We start from the raw sequence: 21,692 nt of genomic DNA, 5'->3' as shown, positions 1-21,692 counted from the left end.
CAGAATCCCAGTATTACCCTAATGTCAAAACCAAAAACAGATACTACAAAAAATGTAACTACCAAAATTTCTGACGAACATGGATACAAAAATCCTCAGCAAAATATTAAAAATCCTTGGGGCGCCTGGGTGGCTCAGTGGGTTAAAGCCTCTGCCTTCGGGTCAGGTCATGCCAGGATCCTGGGATCGAGCCCCGCGTCGGGCTCTCTGCTCGGCAGGGAGCCTGCTTCCTCCTCTCTCTCTCTCTCTGCCTGCCTCTCTGCCTACTTGTGATCTCTGTCTGTCAAATAAGTAAATAAAATCTTAAAAAAATATATTAGCAATCCAAAATCAACAATACAGTAAAAAATAATTCACCATGACCAAGTGAAATTTATTCCACAGATACAAGGATGATTCAATATTCACAGAACAAGCAACATGATATATCACATTAACAAGAGTAAAAATAAAAGCATACTGTCATCTCGATAGATGTAGAAAAAGCATTTTACAAAGTACATCATTTCATAATAAAAACTCTCAACAAAGTAGATTTGGAGGCAACATACCTCAACATAATAAAGGTCAAATATGAAGAACACACAGCTAACATCATACTCAGTGATGAAAAATTGAGAGCTTTTCCTCTCACATCAGGAACAAGACAAGGATGTCCACTCTCACCACTTTTATTCGACATAATACTAGAAATCCAAGCTGCAGCAATCAGACAAGAAAAAGAGATGAATGGTATCTAAATTGGTAAGGAAGAAGTGGAACAGTCACTATTTGTAGATGACATGACACTATATAGAGAAAACCCTAAAGTCTCCACCAAAAAAACTATTAGAACTGAGTGAATTCAGTAAGGCCACAGGATATGAAATTCATATAGCACAATATTTTGCATTTCTATACACTAATAATGAAGCACCAGAAAGAGAAAGTGAGAAAACAATCCTATTTACAACTGTACCAAAATAACAAAATATCTAGTGATAAACTTAACCAAGGAGGTGAAAAACATGTATTCTGAAAACCATAAAATGCCAATGAAAGAAAATAAAGATGACGAAAACAAATGGAAAGATACTCCATGCTCATGAACTGGAAAAATGAGTACCATTAAAATGTCCATGCTACCCAAAGCAATGCATGGATTTCACACAATCCCCTCAAAACCCTCACAGCATTTTTCAGAGAACTAGAACAAACAGTACTAACATTTGAACAGAAACACAAAGACCCTGAATATCCAAAGCAATCTTGAGAAGGAAGAGCAAGGCTGGAGGTATCAGAATCCCAGATTTTAAAATATACTGCAAAGCTATAGTGGCCAAAACAGTGTGATACTGAACAAAAGTAGATACATTAATCAATGGAATAGAATAGAGAGTCCAGAAATAAAAAGGTCAATTAATTTCTGACAAAGGTTGAAGAAAATACAATGGGGAAAAAGAACGTCTCTTCAACAAATGGTATTGAGAAAATGAGACAGCTACATGCAAAAGAATGAAACTGAACCACTTTCTTAAACCACACACAAAAATAAAATGGATTAAAGACACAAATATGAGAACTGACAGCATAAAAATCCTAGAAGAGAACACAGTAACTTCTCTGACATTAGTTACAAGAACAATCTTCTAGGTAGGTCTCCTTAGGCAAGAGAAACCAAGGCAAAATAAACTACTGGGACTACACCAAAATAATGAGCTTCTGCACAGTGAAGGAAACAAAACAAGGCAATGGAATGCACGGAAGTTGTTTGCAAATGATATATCCAATAAGGGGTTACTATCCAAAATATATAAAGAATTTATACAACTCAACACCCCCAAACCCTCAAGTAATCCAATTAAAAAATGACCAAAGGACCTGAGTGGACATTTTTCCCAAAGAGGACATCCACATGGCCAACAGACATATGAAAAGATGCTTAACGTCACTCATCATAAGGGAAATGCAAGTCAGAACCACAATGAAATACCACCTCACCCTTGTCAGAATGGCCAGAACCCAAAAGACAACAAATAACACGTTGGCAAAGATATGTAGAGAAAGGAACCTTCGTGCACTGTGGGTGGGAACGCATGTTGGTATAGACACAAAGAAATACAATACAGAGGGTCCTCAAAAGCTTAAAAATAGAAACACCATACAATGTAGTATTTCCATTACTGGGTATTTACCCAAAGAAAACAAAAGCAGTAACTTGAAAGGATATATTCACCCTGTATTTATCACAGCATTATTGACAACAGTGTCCAATGTGCCCAATGGTAGATGAGTGGATAAGGAAGACATGGCTACGTATATATGTATATGTATATACAGACATACACAATGTAACATTATTCAGACAGGAAAGAAATGAGATCTTACATTTGCAACATCATCGATGTACCTAGAGATTACAATGCCAAGGGAAATAAGTCAGACAGAGAAAGACAAATGCCTTATTATATCACTCCTTTGTGGAATCTAAGAATCAAAACAAAGAAACCAAGATAAACGAGACAAATGTAAAAACAGACTCCTAGATACTAGGAACAAAGTAGACACCAGGGTGGAGGCGGTGGGAGGGTGGGTGAAATAAAGGGGAGAGAGAGGTACAAACTTTTAGTTACAAAATAAATCAATCATGGAGATAAAAACATCAGCCTTGGGAATACAGGTAACACAATGGTGTTAACACACATTAATGGTTAATGGTGTTATGTGGTGACAGCTATACCCACTGTGATGAGCCCTTAGTAAAAGGGCTGAGTCATTCTATTATGCACATACGATGAAAATAGGACTGCATGTTAATCATACCTCAAAAAAAAAAAAAGTAAAAAAAAAATCCACCCTTTCTCAAAATAAGTGATATATAGATGAAAGTTATATAAATTATTTTTGCTTTTTAAATTAAAAGTGATAATACTAGTGCTTACTATATAAGAGAGGTGGTGAGATAAACTTTCATATACTGGTGGGGGTGTCATTTTACAGCCTCACTAGAAAGTTCTTGGCTGATACTTTTAAAATATTAACTAAGAACAGACATCTTCTTCCAGAAATTATCGTAAGGAAATAATCATATGAGAAGGCCAAGATATGTATTAATGTATTCAGTGAAGAGGTGTTTGTAACTGTAAAAACCCAGTAAGTACTGTTCGCATTGTGCTATAGAACATTCTTTTTTTTTTTTTTAAGGTTTTATTTATTTATTTGACAGAGAGATCACAAGTAGGCAGAGAGGCAGACAGAGTGGGGAGGGGGAAGCAGGCTCCCTGCTGAGCAGAGAGCCTAATGTGGGGCTCCATCCGAGGACCCTGAAATGACGACCTGAGCCAAAGGCAGAGGCTTAACCTACTGAGCCATCCAGGTGCCCAGGAGATTCTTAATTCCACTGTGGTTCATTCACATAATGCACTATACTTGTCACTAAAATTTAAGTGATAGATTGCAATGTAAGTGCCTGACATTCAGCTTTTGATTTTGAGATGTCCACTTCAGAGGCCTCCATCTGGAACAAACTTGTGGCAGGCTCTGGGACATGTCGACCAGCAAGACAACTAGATAAGAAGCCAGGCCACGCCTACCCATCATTTCCCCTTCTATATCGTGGAAGGGAACCCAGATAACTGATCCCTTGAGTGATCCCAGTTTTTCCCTCCTGCACCCTATTCCTGTTCTCATGTTTTTAATGAGCCAATCAACACTCCCAGACACCCCACCCTGGACCCTGATAAAGGCAGAGCCCCAGGAGTGCCCTGTCCGTCTCTCTCCCCCCACCTGCGGCAGCCCTGTGGTGTGGCCGCTGAGCATGCTGGGTACCTGCCAAGACAGGTGAAGCTTGAAACCGGATTTTTCAAAGCGACCTGATGGTTGTGGCTGAGAAACATTCTGTGATCAGAGGAACCACAGGGCTGGTCCAGCCACAACTGGGTCTGGTTGGGGAAGTGCCTGTTGTATTCGCCATAAGGGTATGAGTGCGCGGTGTCCCCGTCAGGGGAAGGAGACCAATACAACACACATGTCTCTTATTTCTGGGGACAACGTACTAAGGTAAGAAGCAGTTTACAGATAAATACGTATAATACGAGTGCGTTTTCATAAAACGAGAGAGACTGAGAAAATATATGAATATGTACGTGCATGTGTTCAGTGTGTGTGAGTGTGTGTAAAGTCTATTACCAAAATAGCAACTGTGGTTATCTACAGATAAAAGGACTAAAAGTGACTTCTTTGCTTAACAGTATTTGTTTTTTTCCACACAGGCATGAATACTTTCTGTATCTCAAATTGTTAAAAAAAAAAAAAAAAATAGATGAATTAGACAAACGCTTCAAACAATTTGCCCTGATTCCATTCTATATAAATCACTGACTTTGAGTTTCCAAGGCATTTATACTTAAATTATCTTTCTGTTGGTTCATTTGTACATTTTGCTTTCTTGTTTAAATTGTAAATACTAGGGAAAGCCCTACTTCTTAAATATCACTCATGTTAGCAGGAAGATATACTAGAAATAGCTACTAGATCATCCTAATTTAAGTGTAAAATAAACATTCTGATTTACGTATCAGCCTTTTGTAAAGCTGGTGTCAGCGACCCTCTGAGGTCCAGGGGCCCTGTTGATAAAGTCATGTGTATGGGCTGGTGAACATGAGGACAAGGTCCCAGACACTACCTAGACGATACCATCCTGTCAGACCCAGGCTAATTATTAACATTGTTTGCTTTTGTAATGCTTTTTTTTTTTTTTTAAATTTATGTTTAAATAATTATAATTTGGGGATCTCTGAGTGGCTCTGTCATCAAGCATCTGCCTTCAGCTCAGGTCATGATCCTAGGTCCTGGGATCAAGTCCTGAATCCGGTTCCTTGCTCAACGGGGAGTCGGCTTCTCCCTCTCCCTCTGCTTGCTTCATCCGCCGCCACCCCCACTGCTCTCCCAGTGTGTGCTCTCTCTCTCTCAAATAAATAAATAAAAATTTTTAAAATAATAATAATAATAAATAATTATAATTTTAAAACATATATTTCTTTCTCATTCCTGAACTCAGGCTGTGGAGGTAGCATATTTGAATGGTGGTCACACGGCGCACATTCCATGAATGGAAGAAAAACATCCTGTGAACGTTAGAAAAATGATTTTGATTTACCTATACATTTTTTAGTATTGTAGTAGAATTAGAAGCAGAAATTGACTCAAAACAAAATTCACCTTTGTGATTATTGCAAGAGAGCTTTGTGTTCTTTAGAGAAAAACTTAACTCACATAAACTGTATACCAGCAAAAGCATGAATGGTTTGGGGAATAAGAGTTTCCTTAAACACACACACACACACACACACACACACACACACATATATATTTTGTTAACAGATGTTTGTGTTTCAGGTATATCCTATGCTTTTTATTGCAAAAATATTCTAGTAAATTAAACTAAACCTAGGAAGAATATTTTCCCCAGTTACAAGGCAAGAAACCCCAATAAAGTGACATTAAAGCCATATAAGCACTATTAAGATTTTGTTTTTACCACTTAATCATTTTTATTTTATACAAGCACCATTGGTATTGGCTTACTGTATTAATTCAATGGCAATCCCAAATTTATAATAGAGTAATCGACTACTACACTAATGGAAAAAATAGACTTTTCTGTTTGACATTTGTATTTAAAATGCTTTAAAAATGAACAGTCACAAGACCTATGTTTTTATAAAATTGTCTGAAAGTTTCTTTAAATCTCTAGTTCTATCGTTTTCAGTCTCTCAACTAAACAGATCTAAATAGCCACTCTGGAAAAGAAGCCAGGGACATTTCTGACGTATGGTCCTATTTTCCCAGGGCATTGCTAATGCAGTCCTCATAAACACAATACACATGACACTGTCCAATAGTTAAGTCTCAGATAAGGGCCTTATTAAAAACATATATTTTTCTCCGTCCCCAATTCTGCACAAAATGGTTCTCTGTGGTGGTAAAATTTTACCAGCTTTGCTTCTCAGCTTGAAAAATAATATTAAACAACAGACCTAACATTGAATTTTAAACTATTAGAAGTATTTTTCAGATTTAATAAAAGTATGCTGTCATACTTTTATCGCCAGTCCAAGAGACTGGCGAACTTTATTTTAAATTCCTAAGACTTAGAATAGAAGATGAACAGCTATCAAATATTTGAAAACTATGATATAAAAGAAGTTTAATTATTTGCCACTGAGCTCAGGAATACCAATTATAACTCATACTTCTCAGCCTTTGTATTCGTACCCTTATCCAGTGGTCACTGTATTACCCAGTCTCAACCATTCTCTCAGAAATGTATGAGGGCACTCTCCCATATAGAGGAGAAGGTTACATGTAACCTGAAGGCATGCCAGAATTCGTCAGGAATACTGTCACTGGTTGTGTTATGTTTCAGAACACAGCGTAAGGCTAGAAAAAAAAAATGCCACCCTCTTTGGATTTGTGATTTCCAATGAGCCATTTGCAATCACTACTTTTTATGTAATCGGGATCTATCATGCTAATCTATATTCTATTCCTCTCACCGTTTGGCTGTGAAAGAATCACAATTCCCAGTCCCCTTGCTGGTAGACAGAGACACAGGATGAAATGGGACTATGGGTCTTGAGCAGAACCATGGTCATTGTGGCCTGAAGCATTCAAGGGCTAGTATGTAACCCTCCAACCATCTCTTCTCCTGATATGGTGATGCTGAAAGGGTGTGTTGCTATGGAGACAGAAGGTGAACACAGCCTCATGGACTGCTGAGTCACTGCATGGAGGACAGATCCCTTAGACCATTCCTTGCCCCCACGGTGACCACAGCCCAAGCAGTAAGAAACTTTCATTGTGACAAACTACTGAAATTTTTGTGTCTGCTACTTCAACATAGCCTTAAAGCCCCCATTTATGCAAAAACTGGCCATCTTTAAAACACCGGGGATAAACTGAGAACTTAGAGAATTGTTCACTAAAGAAAAGAAGACCCCGAACATTCAAAAGCTCACGTAGAAACCAGACAGAGTTCATACAGTTGAACAGATTATCCTGCACTGCCCTTGGAAGGCAGAAACAGAGGAGCCTCGTTCTTCCACGTCTGTTCTGTGCTGACACTTGTGATTGCCCTCAGCATTCTGGGAGCATTCGCACAGGGCATGAACGTGGCTGGTGCTATTTACAGTAACTCAGAACTGGGGGGCTGTGCCATAAAGTGTGATAACTCCGCTCTAAACCATGCGTGCAGCGGAAGCAGAGGCAGTCGGTGTTCCCTCTTCCTACAGGAGATCTGGCTTTTGTGAAACACTGGAATCATTTCAGAATGTGCAGACATATGGAGAACAGGTTGGCTTGATGCAGAACATGGGTTAGAAGGGTTCCTTTTATCATAGCTGGGGCTTTGACTGTATTGATTTTACTTGGAATAAAGTAGATTGGAAGAGTGGGCCAAGTTCAGAATGATCGAGAGTAAAAGAAATAGAGCTTCTCTTTGTGTCAACCTCAGGCGAGGCAAGTAGGGCAGATCAAAGAACGACTTTCATGGTTCGCTGAAGCTGAAGTTCAAATAAAACCATAGCAGCCGCCAAAACACTCGAGCCGGCTACTGTTGCTCATGAGGATGCGGCTGTCTGAGAAAAGGAGCAGAAGAACAAGGCTGAATCTAAGGGGGGAGATGCTCCCATAGCACGTGCCAGAAAGCAGCAGCTCTGAAGGGGACCAAGCGAGGTCAGGGTTTAAACAAATGCACTGGTCATTCAACAACCACAGCAGATGTTTTCACCAAATCGTAGCTCTTCTGTGCTCTTGGGCTAACTCATGATTTTGAGGGCATTAGAAAGAAGAATGGCCTTTACGATCTCTTCCAGCACAAATACTCCACACTCCACTGTCTACATGTAGGAGTCTTTTGTGCCCTCTTCACTCCTACTAAATGTAATTCAGGTAATCCAAGATGTGCTGAGAGGAAGCATAGGACTGACCCAAAGCTAAGAGAGAGAGTCCCTGCTCTCAAGCCGCTCACGTGTCTGCCGCTCAGCACCCACGCTCATTGGGAGGAATTTAAATGTGATACTGCACTGCTGGACTGAAATGCTCATTGAAGGGAAGAGGGCAGGAAGCACACTTTTCTAGGGTGAGTATTTTCTTCTAGTAGCTCAAGATCGAAAGAACAGATGGATTCTGAACAGACTTAATGCTCACAGAACTGTTAAAATACAGATAAAAAATGGCAACCAACGAAGCTCGTGACCCTCACAAAACTCGTGCCCTGATGCCCTTGCTCAGGGAGAGGAACAGAACCTGAACACGCAGTAACTTCACAAGAGGCAGAAATCCTTATTTCTAGACTCTAGCTATTAGCCAGCATTCAATTTAGCAACTAGCTCTGTGTTCTTGGGCAACTCAAGTCCCCGAGACCTTGGGTTCTCATCAAGGGTAAAACAAAATGTTGTGGTCACGGGGCGAGATGACCATTACGGCCTTACTAAGTTTAAAGACTTCATGGTCTCTGAAGTAGCTTTATGCACTAAGCAAGAAATAACATGGCAACTTTCAGAGCGGAAAAGTGAGGGAAAGAACCTTCCTGGGACAAAAGCATTGCCTACTGCAAGGCACCAGGTGAAATCTTTCAAGAGAAGAGCAAAACAGGGGTAAGATCCAAGCTTTTCTTAAGTGATGTGTAGAGAGCAAAGAAATGAGGAAAACAGTGATATACACTCAGTGGGCATAAATGTATCATGACGACAGTATTTTACTCAGTGTTGGGAATGATGAGGTCCCATTCAGCCTCGACATGCACATGACCTCTCCGTTGATACGTCCGTACCATTGTATGTGGCTCGGGCAAATTGTGGGAAAATTTATTCTTCTTAAAATGTTTTTACTCAGTCACAAAATAAATATAAGGAGACATTTTCTTCTTCAGAGACAAGCATTCATAAAGAGAATGAACTTTTCCACGGTTGTGAAGGAGGAACAAAGGGACGGGAAGTGCAGATCTTCCCTGTGGGTCTCTGACAAATGACAGGGGCATAAGGAGACACCTTCCTCACCAGTGAATTCCTCACCGCCTGTTTCATGCACAGACATCAGACAGCTTAATGTGTTTCTTAGAAATTCGTCCCCAAACCTCTGGGCTCATTTTCAGATGACCAAAAAGTGAATAAATAGAATAACTCTAGAAAGTTAAGTCAACAAAGATACCAAAAACATAGCATGGAAACACTTTAGGGAAAAAACACCTCTCAAATCATAAAAAATGACATAGAAGATGCAAGTCACCTTTTCACTCCTATACTGTTTTCTCTGAAGATAACGACCATAAATTTGGTGCTATAGCAATAAATTTGAAAATAAAAGTTACTTCCTTTTCAATAAAATATTTAATTCATCTACAGAAGACATAAAATGCTTTATATTTAGGCTTGAGGAGATGCCATTGTTTCTCTTGCTCTAACAAAGGACTTGTATTAGTGATAAGCATCTTGTATATTGCTTATACCATTAGAGCTCTACAACCAGGAAGAATGGCTTGCAAATGGCTACACAGACTGAGAGGATCGTGACTGGCTTCCAGATTCTCTTGTACTCTTGTTTTCCGGCTTGAGCCCCGTTTTTGGGATCGCTCCACAACCCTGTGCTCCCCTTATGGTTACAATGGGAGTCATCTGCAAGAGTGGCTGGTTTTCCAGAGAACAATGATTAGCTTATTCTGCAGATTTTACAGTATAGACACCACTTTGGGGGTTGGGATTATGAGAAACATTGTGGTCGTATTTACAGGGAATTTTAAGACCCTTTCAAATAAAATGTACTAAAATAAATTACAAGTCCTCTCTAGCCTCTAGGAGAAGTCAATAATACACACCACTCACCCTTTTCCCTGGACAGAAAACTGTCATCCCCTTTCTCTTTTTGCTGGACAGCCATTTGGGGTTCAAAGAACTCAAGTCCTTTATACAAGACCCTACAGCTCTTGAGTGACAGAACCAGGTCTCAAACTCAAGTCCTAGTCAGCCAGCAGTGCTATTTATCCAGATAAATAAGACGCCAATGAGAAGGCAAACGTGTTGTTCCCCGAAACATGTACATACCCAGCTCTCGAAAACAGATCACATCTTAGTCCAGCCACACAGTGCTTGCAGTGTTGGAAGGTGGGGGAGACGGGGCACCAAATTCTTGGTGCACTGCCATTTCTGAGTACAAATGGAGAGCAAAATAGTCAAGCCCCTCCACACACTCACACGGAGAAAATAAAAACAAAAAAAGCATTGGCTTATGAAACAGGATCACCTCCCACACACTGGCAACTACCAGATTGCCAAAGTAATGAATCACGTCATATTGTCCCAATACCCCCCATACTTGAAGCCATTCTAAATCCCTGGACTCTGATTCTGCTCTCCCCAGACAAGCTCCTAAATTTGACTGGCCACCTTTCTAAGTCTACCAGTAGGAAAAGATTTTGGTGTTCACACTTGCAGAAGTCTACAGGCACATGTGAGTTCCCATCATAAACTAGTCAGTTAAAGTGGCATTTAATGTCGCTTTTGTGGTTTGGTTGATGGGGAGGAGCGTATGTCTCTGAGGAGCTGAGCTCTCATTAGTGTGCTGTCCAGAGGGAGACTCCCAGATTTACTGTGGCGAGATGTCCACCCAGGTGGGTCCACTTAAGAAGGAGCCCACCAGGGCGCCTGGGTGGCTCAGTCAGTTAAGTGTCTGATTCTTGGTTTTGGCTCCAGTCTTGACTCCCAAATGGGAGATGAGCCCAGCGATGAGCTCCCTGTTCAGCGGCGAGTCTGCTTCCCCTCTCTCTTCCTCTGCCCCTCCCCCCTCTCTTTCTCTGGCCCTCCCCCCACTCAAACACATTCTCTCTCTCTCTGAAATAAATAAATCATTAAAAAAAAAAAAAAGAAAGAAGGATCCCACGATCCCACCAAACTTCTGCTCATACATCGCCACCACAGCATCACCGTCACTAACCAGGGGGTTGTGGGGTGGCACAGGGCCACTCCCCACCCCAGCCCTGGCACCCACATGGGCCACGCCTATTCACAGTGTCCTTCCAATGACCTTTCAATTCTGTATGTCTTACTCAGCTTTGGAACACATCCCAGGCATTTCCTCGTCCATGAAAATGTCTTTGGCCTCCTATTTACATTAAAGCCTCTCCCTCCAAGCGTTTTCAGTCACTTGGTATCATGGCATTTTCAGACACAACTCTATGTTGTCATTTAGTGGGTAACCAAAACACTTTTGTTGACTATCCTATTAATTGGGAACCTTTGGATCCTGGCACAAGACTATACACACAGTATCTTGCTGACAGCAGAATTCCCAGAGCCTAATCATTTATTGAATTCTTAATATTTATTAAATAATCAGAGATGCCATGTTCATGGTTGCATCAAACACAAATAATAAAATATTTTTGTTATCTATAAGCCTTTGGTCAGCATGGTAAGCATCCTGGTCCCCAGTTATTATTAGAACAAAACACTATTTACATTATTCCTTCTTATAGTCCGTCCCTAGAGAAAAAAATGACATATTTTCTAAAACAATGAAACACACACAGGTTTGTTCCAGAGTTATAACAAAATCAACATCATTGCATGATTGAAATGGAAAACCAGAACTGAATACAGAGACAAACGATTGAATAAAAATTTGGCAAGATGCCCAGACAAATCTCAATTTACAGCAGCAGAGATGGACTGACAATTAGATTCCTGAATCCCATCTTTGAGTTGATCTGTTTTTCTTTCTCCTGTGTGTCTTGGTGGCATGTGGGAGCGTGTGTAAATAGGTTGTTTTGCACTCTCTGGAGTGAGACCGTTCAATGATTTAGGCGGTCTGTCACGAAGTAATTGTTTATAAATGCCGACAACACAAATGAGTGCCTTGTAAGCATATGTCAATGCAGATGTAGATAAAAGGCATTGCTAATATCTACAGAAAGGAAAATAATTAGCAAATTCATAAGGGTCACTCTTAAAATTCTAATGTTAAGACTAATCCTTTGTTCCCTTTAAGATATTCCCCTGACAGGTTTACCATGTGTTTTCAATGGTACAGGACAATATGCTTCAGGTTACCAAGCAGGAAAGGAAAGAAGTGGGAGCCTCCATACATCAGGGGAGGGTGTCTGGTGACACCTTTGTTGTTCATGAGCCGCACCGCTGCCATTCAGATCTTTCCCTGAAACTTCATTCCCATCTCACAGAGGCCGGTGCTATGAATTTTTTACTCCTTACTCTGATGCACGTTGAGCTCTTCAGCCAAATTCTGAAACTCCTATTAAACCCTCCTTGAGCTCTTCTTCTGGGAGATGCTTGTGTGACTAGGTCAGTGCCCTATGTTCCCCGGCCACATCCTTGATGGGAAAGTGATCTGGCTCCAAAAAGTAGTCTGCAAATTGTATGTTTACTGTGTGTCCCCTGCCTCTATCCGCTGGCCCCTAGGAGGCTTCTTCTTATTACAACTGACCCTTGAGAAGATGACAGAATTTGGTGGGAATGTGGCATGCACGTTTCTGGGACACTGTGAGCCTCAGAAACTCAGATGCTAACATTCATGGTCTTTAGCTACGTATTTCTAAAAGTACTAGCCCTTCCTGTGGATCTTCCTAGTCCAGAGTGCTAAGTGTCTGTATAAATGCCGGCCGTGTACACCGCCACCACTACTACCACTGGCCATAATGATGAGCTGCTCATCACACAGACATGAGTTACCTCTTGTAACCCAGACAACCAAGCTTGTGGTAAGTGCCATTATTACCCCCCATCTTACACATTTGAAAAGAGGCTTGCAGAGATTAAGGCAGTAGTAGGTCAGAGCTAACTGGTATCATTGAGATTTGAATCCAGACCACTGGACATAGGATCCCAATATCTGAACTACCAGGGGACAGAGTTCCTTTGACTGGGTCCAGGCACCACGATGAATCTTTTCCTATGATGTTACATAATCTGCACAACTGGGGACCAGTTTCAATCATTAATGTAATTGGCTCATATATAATATGGGTGATTTCTCAAAAACAAACAAAAATATGCAATTAGTCTTATATATATAAAGAAAAATGTGGCTTTTTTCCTCTTCCTTTCATGCTGTGATGATGGGCCACTTCACACAAATATATGTACACACACACACACACACACACACACACAGAATATAAGTTGTTTTATGGAGAAAAAACCTTCTTTTAAATCATCATTGATTTATGCCTACACCTTTATGCTTACATATTGTTTACATTCGGCTTTCCTGAATTGATAGAGATGGCTACTTGAACTCTATCCATCATGCCCACCTTAGTATAAAGAAAGCCAATCAAATTAAAGTCCAAATTAAGAAGTAGGCCTTAAAATTGTGATGTGAAGACTCTATCCATCTAGCTAGCTCCCTATCATCAATCTGTTTATCTAAATGGCTTCTAGAATCATGAGCCTCACATTAGTTTATCTGGGGTGGTTTATCTGGGGTTGCTTACAAGTTGTTTTAAATGACATGAGTGGTTTTCTATTCTTCTTCAGGGCAGTTTCTCCAGAAGGCAACCCCCCAAACACCTGCCCATAGAGTAGGTGCAGAGGGGCCAGAGCTATGGGAGGCGGGCGGCAGGACCCTCAACACGCAGTGTGGCAGCAGCCCTCTTATCCCAGCATTCAGGGGTGTGCCTCATCCTTGACCTCAGCTGTTCGAAGTGTCTCCAATTCAGAGTCTCTGTGATTCAACATCTCCAGAGAATCAACCTGTTTTCTACAACGGAGCTCAAGGAAGGGCAGCTGCCTCTATGCATGGGCTGGCAGAAAGCACCTGGGAAGCTGCCTGCTACTAAGGACAGACTTTTACCAGATCATTTGCTCTTAGCACCACTTCACACCCCGAGTTACTTGCACAGTCAGAGGTCGCTGGCACCTCCAGTTCCTGAAACCCTTCCCGGTTCTTCAGCACCAATCAGCGAGTTTCTTATCGGCCTCCTCTATCGGCTGTCGTGTTCTGGCTTTATCTCATAGAGTCACTTACTGTCCATGTATGTGCTTTCCATGTTCCAAAATGAACCATGTAGTGTACTGTCACCTCATTGTTCCTTTGTCTTTTTGGTCTTTTATTTAAAAAAAAAAAATTACTTCATGTCTGTTTTTACTTGGCTCTCCCACAGGACCAGAAATGCGTGGTGTCAGCTCACCACTTATAAGTAAAAGTCCTCACTTATTTTCCAACAATAAATTTTCCACCTGTTTTATTACACTGAAAGTCTCTTCAGAAATCAACAATAATGGTTCTTTTGTCAGAGCCAACGGATTCTGCCTAGTGACACTGCCTTGATGACACACACCACTTTCCAAAAATGTGCCTGGATTGATTTTGGGGAGCCTTCTCTCTTTTTAAATGCCTCTCATTGTCCAACTCTTTCTTAACTTCAATTTTTTCTGTCTCCTGTCTGTGTCCTAGGTTCTTCATCATCCCGCCAGTCTTTGATGGTCACTGAAATTCTGACTTCAGTTGGCCCTAATCTCACTCTACATCTTAAGACATACCATTTCTCTAATTATTGTCACTGCCACTTGCATATGGGGGACTACGGAGTCTGAATCTCTGTTCCTGACTAAATTCCCAAGCTTTGGAAGCATATTCCACCCCCCCACCCTTGTCCTTCAATCCCACTACCCATCTCGATACGGATATCCTCTGAGCAAGTCAAATTCTGTGTGTCTACGAATGATCTCACCGTCTCCTCCATCACGCATGTTCCCTCACGTGGGGATTGCAGTTCACTCATTGTTCCAGTTAAAAACAAAATGAGGACAATAGCATTTCTCAGAGAACTAGCACAAATAATACTAAAATTTTTATGGAACCAAACAAACAAACAAATTAAAAAAAAAAAAAAAAAAACAACCAAAGAGCTGAAGCAATCTTGAGAAAGAATAAGGCTGGAGTTGTTGCAATGCCAGACTTCAAGACACACTATACAAAGCTGAAGTAATCAGAGCGGTACGGTACTGGCTGAAAAACAGACACAGATCAATGGACCAGAACAGAGAACCCAGAAAGAAACACATGCTTTTATGGTCAGTTGATCTATGACAAAGGACACAAGGGTAGTCAACAGGGAAAAGATAAAGTCTTCAACACACCATGCTGGGAACCAGGCAGCTACAAGTGAAAAGAATGAAACTGGACCATTTTCTTATACCACACACAAAAACAAACTCCAGATGGATTAAAGATCTAAATCTGAGACTGGAAATCATAACATTTCTAGAAGAAAACATTAGGCACTAATCTCTTGAAGGTCTCCTTTAGCAACACTTTTCTGGATACATCTCCTGAGGCAAGAGAAACAAAGGAAAAATAAACTATTGGGACTATGCCAAAATAAAAAACTTTACAGAGTTAATGAAACCACTAACAAAATGAAAAGGCAACCCACTGAATGGGAGACGATACTTGCAAATGATATATTTGATAAGGAATTAATATCCAAAATATATAAGGAACATATAAAATTGAACAGCAAAATAATAATAATAATAATAATAATAATAATCTGATTAAAATAATAATCTTATTAAAATAATCTGAATAGACTTTTTTTCTAAGGGAGACATCCAGATGGTCAACAGACACATGAAAAGATGCTCAACATCACTCATTATCAGGGAAATACAAGTCACAACTGCAGTGAGATTTCACCTCACACCAGTCAGAATGGCCAGAATCAAAAAGACAAGAGATAACAGGTGTCTGTGAGGATGTGGGAAGAAAGGAAACCTCATGCACTGTTGGTGGGAATGCAAACTGGTGCAGCCACTGTGGAGAACCGTATAGAGATTCCTCAAAAAGTTAAAAACAAATACCATATGATCCAATAATTCCACTACTAGGTGTTTACTCAAAGAAAACTGCAAACACTAATTCTGAATGACACATGCATCCCTATGTCTATTGCAGCTTTATCTACAATAGCCATGATATGGAAGCAGCCTGAGTGTCCATCAATAGATGCATAAAGAAGATGTGAAACACACACACACACACACACACACACACACACACACCCTATGTATACACACAAAAGGGAATATTATTCATCCACAAATGGATGAGATCTTGCCATCTGTGCTAACATGAATGGACTTCGAGGGCATTAGGCTAAGTGAAATAAGTCAGACAAAGGAAGACAAATATCACAGAATTCCACTTGTCTGTGAAATCTAAAAAACAAATGAAAAAATAAACAAAAAGTAGAAACAGAGAGGAGGGAGGTGGGAGAATGCAAAATGGGTGAAGGGGAAAGGGAGGTACGGGTTTCCAGTTTGGGAATGAACAATTCATCAGAATAAAATGTACAGCATGAGTAATATGGTCAATGGTACTGTAATAGTGTTGGATGGGGACAGATGGTAGCTACACTCGTGCTGAGCACAGACTTGTGGAGTCACTATGTTGTACACCTGAAACTAATATAACAGTGTGTGTCAAGTAAAAAAACACAACAAAACAAAAAGCATGCTACACAATAACATTTTTCTGAATTAAAAAAAAATTGGATTTGCATCACAGAAAGGCAATTAATCCATATTTCCCCCTTTCCCTTTTACTATCACGTCCAATAAATTATTTGCAACTTAATATTTGACTTATTTCTGGTTTTTCTCCTTGCTTTGAGCCCATTCCTTCTTATCTAGATTTTAGGTTTGTCTGACACTGTGTCTTTCCCTTCGAGTTCATCTTGATTACCAGTGTTAGAATGATTTAAATTTAAAACTGACAATTTTACTACCTTATTTTAAATATTCAGTGCTACCCATCACTTTCACTCTGAAGACCACACTTGCCACAGTAGTATGCAAGAACCATGACTATTAGCCACTATCTCTGTTAGGGTTATCTTCTGTATTCTTCCTTGATTTAACTCCAGTAGATACAAACTTACTTGTGGTTCTCTATAAATTTGATGCTGTTTCATAATTCAGTGGATATATATATATATATATATATATATATATATATATATATATATCAAGAATGCCTTCCTACTTCTCTTTAGCTAACTCCTATTCATCTGGCCTCTAGACTGACTTTCTGACTCTCCCCAGGACAGAATGACTGGTCTTTCATTCTCCACTCACAGTATCTTCTCTCTCTGCCCACTTACAGAATAGTTTGTCCATCACTGTATACTGCATTGTACGATGTTTTATGTTTCTTAAACACAGAAACAGTCTTATTATTGGGAGAACCTCAGAATCCAATTCGTTGGCAAAAAATGAAGGGGAGGTGAACCATGAGAGACTATGGACTCTGAAAAACAATCTGAGGGGTTTGAAGTGGCGGGGGGGTGGGAGGTTGGGGTACCAGGTGGTGGGTATTATAGAGGGCACGGATTGCATGGAGCACTGGGTGTGGTGGAAAAATAATGATACTGTTATGCTGAAAATAAATTAATTTAATTTAAAAGAAAATGAATCTGTGTTGAATTACCAAGAAGTCTTTCTACAATTTTGCATTATTTTGCTTATCTACTCTTATTCTTCTTTCAAATAGTTTGCTGTCATGTATATTTCAAGTAGAGAATTTCTTTTTTGCAAATACACATGTTTTCACAGTCATGGAAATTGCTACTCTATTCTAACTCATGATGAAATTATAGCTTAATGCTAATTTAAATAAGGCAGATTCTATTTTAGAACTTGAATTTGGAGATATTAATTCAGCCTTCTGGCTCTCCAGTTTATTTGTTAAACGAAGAAATTGTTAGATGAGAATCAAAGTCCTTCTAAGAAGTTCCAAGGATTTATTAGCTGCTATTTGAGTGGGGGTGGGGGAAAGAAGTCTTCTAGAAAACTTTATAAGCAAATAGACAGACCTGGATATCAGTAGCAAAAGAGGATTCCTCTTTTTCCTGAAGAGTCAAGAGACAAGACAAAAGAGAGAGCTAGGCTGAGCGTTTGACTGATTTCCCATTTTCCATGAATGTGCCTTTAATTATGACTCCACGATAAGAAGGCATAAGTGAGACAATTTCCTTTCCTTCTATTTTTTGTTTTGAGTTATGACTGAAATAATGTAAAATAATATAAAAATAATATATTTTTATTGAAAGAAATGGTATCAAGAGCTTCTTTCTAGTATAAGCAATAATACTTGCTTACTTGGGAAAATCACAAGGTAAAATCTAGAACTAATGAGGCCATTTCCCAAACTAAAGCAGTTTCAGTAATTTATGAGTCACCATGACACGTTTTCTCTTGTGACCAATTCACAATTTAGCTCTGCTGCAATCTATTAGAGATAAAAACAATTTCCTAGGGTTTTAATTCTTCCTGCATATTCTAATTGCTTCCAGCTGTAGGCACGCTGATTCTGGATGAACCTGCACATAGCATTAAACGAAAAAATAAAAGTTCCAATTGTATCCCATTTAAAATATAATCTGGATGTCACACTATATTTTATCAGGCTCACACAAAATTTAGCAGCCACCCTCTTGACCATCTTGAAAGTAGCTGGTGAACCAAAGAAAATACAAGAACATAGTCTCATTCGCAGCTTCACAATTTCAAGTATCATTTATCATCACGGAGTTTTGTATAGGATTAGAGATGTTCTCACTCCTTTCCAAGCAGAAACGTACAAAGTGACTTACTTTCTGGTAGAGAATCCATGCATCATTCACAGACAAGTTTTTGGATTTAACAGAGCACAAGAGGTTTTCAATAAGTAGCTATTTTAAAGGGATTCCTATCAAATGGTTCAAAGACGATGCAATGATGTCCACATTAGATGGCTTCTCGATCTCTTTTCCATTGTCATGGGACTCTATTTACTTCTGGTATATGTGCATGGATGTGTCTGTGTGTGTGTGTGTGTGTGTGTGTGTGTGTTGGGAATGGAACCTCCAGAAGTAGGGAATCCTTTTGATGGGAACGTGGACAAGAAGAAAAAAAGGTATTAGCATCAGCATACAGCAGTTTCCATATAATCTTGCTTTTTAAAATTTTGCTTTATAACTCATCAACACAGAGGTGGTGTAATGTATCGCTTTTCCCCAGGACTGCTGTAACAAATAACCACAAACTTGACAATGAAGATGAAAGAAATTTACCCTGTCACAGTCCTGAAAACCAGAAGTAGAAAATCCAGGAGTCGGTAGGGTCATGCTCCCTCTGAAGTCTCTAGAATCCTTGTTGGCCCCTTCCAACTTCTGAAGACTCCAGATATCCCTTAGCTTGTGTCTGAAAATGTCCAGTCTCTGCACGACCTTCTCATCATCTTCTCCTCCTTTGTTCCATACCTTCTTCTCTTTTATTTCTTAGAAGGACATTTGCTGTTGATTTAGAACCCAACAGAGGAAACTAGGATACTTTCATCTCAAAATCTTTTGTTTATTTACAATGATTTTGTTGTTGTTTGTTTTTTTACATATAAGGTCACATTGACAGCTTCCAGGGATTAGGATGTAGACATGTGTTTTTTGAGGATGGCCTCCCTTCAGTCCATTACTAAACAGTCGAAGTCACCAAGGATATAGCTGAAGGGAAATACGAGCTACTTCTTTGGATCTAACAACCAAGTTCCCTCTGAGTGGCCTTACCTGGGAGAAAACTTGGAGAATTTCCTGATTGCTCAAGAAAATCTTAATTAAGAAAATGTGATTGCTGCATATCTCCAAACTGTAGAATGAGGAGAAACGATGTGCAAAGGAAATACAAGGCAGAATCATCCTGCCATCCTCTTCCACGGGATCTGAAGAATTCCATGAGGAATGGACAAGGTCAGAAATCAATGCATTTCGTTCTTCAGTGTCAAGTTCACAAAGAGATTTTCTCCCCATTCCTACAAAAACTTATTGACTGCCTACTGTATACTAGCTACTCCTTAGTACGCTGAATCTGTTGTAAGCACAGAGAACCAGCTGTGTTGTGTGCCAGAGAAGAATGCGCTAACACTCAGGTCTGCAAACTTCCAGTTCCTCGTTTACACACAGAGAGAATATGGCACATGCTGGCAGGGGGTGGGGTGGGGGGTCAAACAAAACAAAACAACCAAAAAACTAGACAAATGTAAAATTCTAGACAGATCTGTAAATGTCAAGTTGTACAGTTGTACTAAATGGAAGTTCCATATACTTAAATGGTTCTGGGTGTTTGAAAATCTCTTCAGTGTCAGAACGGTGCCTGTGCTCTCTTCGGAACAGCTTTTGTTCAGTGTGCTTTTAATAAAGACGGGATAACCACAATAATGCTGTTGGGGATCAGTAAATAGAATTTAGGATTAGAATATAATATTGTTGTGTTCTCATGACTGCAATATGGGAACAGAAAGAATGATAGGATTAATACATACACTTTCCCTTGCCACGGCTGTGAGGTAAAGATGATTTTCAGCATTTATGGAAGCTTCTAAACAGTACCCCTTCACATTCCAAATAGTCACTAGACGAGAGGTAGCTTTAGCAGAACGCTTCATCTTTTAAAAAATATTTTCGTAATGAATACTGTTATGCTGAAAATAAATAAAAAAAATTAAAAAAATATTTTCGCTCAAATGACATGCATGTAAACACTGACATCTTCTAGAGAGGAGATTTTCAGAACAAGGGTTGGCGTACCCATCTTTTCACTGTTGCTTTTTCTCTGCTCCTTGCACCAATGTTCTGGTTTAAAGTCACGGTGGTCTCTCACCTTGCTGACACATCAGACGAAAGAACACAGGAATTTTCTAGCAAATGCTTTAGCTGTCTCTTCAATTCTCCTTTCAACACCAGGCTCTTCCCTTCTGCGCATTTAATTAAGTTTGTAAGGCAATTAACTCTCCTAATCTCTACAGCCATAACTGTAAGTGTTCTGATTTTAAATTGTAGTTCTTTGGAAATGCACTTGCTCTTTCTTCATAAGCCTAGGCACGAACATCAGATTGGTCGTCATCAAAAGCTAGTTATATTTCAGAAGTAATTACAAAGCCAACCAGCATCATAACCACACAATTTGGTTTCCCCTTCCTTTTCTACTCAAAGGAGTCAGAAAACCACCACTGGTAATGTTTGTTACTTATGATTAAGTCAAGTGATCTCCAGGAAGCATAATGAATGATTCCCGTAATGCCAGGATCCTGACAAGAGTTTCTTGCTCCTTGGCCTCCATTTCTCTTGTTCAGAAGCTGCAGATGTACGTTTCTATAACGGATGCTTCCCTAGTGACCTTGTCAGGTAGACTTTGTGTAATTTTCCTGCACTACAGAGATGGCATGTTTTTCTGCTGAAAAGTCCTTCTTCTGTTTTACATGAAAAATTAATCCAGATATTTTGACTCTGTGAAGAGCTTTAGACAGATCAATGAATAATGATAAGCAAATAAAGCAGAAACAGACCTTGTATTTTTGGAAACATGTTTATATCTTAAAATAAGCTAAAAATATTGCATCATTTTCTATTTCCATATGGCTCATTGGAATCTCAATATTTTCCATTGTCTGCTGGAGAATGAACTACTTTAGCTCTTTTTAAGTTTCCAAGCTATTTCCGGATCTCAGTTATAATACACAGGCTGAATCATTCACATTCTTTCTGGGACTCGAGATGGCTCAAGGCCAAGGAATTCAGAGGAATTTCCATGAATCTTATTTTAGTCCTATCTTTGTAAAAGGCCATGAATTATCTTAATAGAATATCTGTTAAGCAACAGTTAGGTAAG

At 39.6% G+C, this 21,692-nt stretch overlaps 1 protein-coding gene across 4 annotated transcripts in view; it reads right to left on the bottom strand.

Moving 5' to 3' along the window:
- Positions 1 to 21,692, bottom strand: part of LOC309840423 (uncharacterized protein) — a 339,186-nt gene that overhangs the window by 208,449 nt on the left and 109,045 nt on the right. The gene's annotated exons all lie outside the window — the stretch shown is intronic.

This window comes from Mustela nivalis, assembly GCF_964662115.1.
Source record: "Mustela nivalis genome assembly, chromosome: 9".
NCBI lineage: Eukaryota > Metazoa > Chordata > Mammalia > Carnivora > Mustelidae > Mustela > Mustela nivalis.
This window is presented reverse-complemented; position numbering and strand designations above follow the sequence as displayed.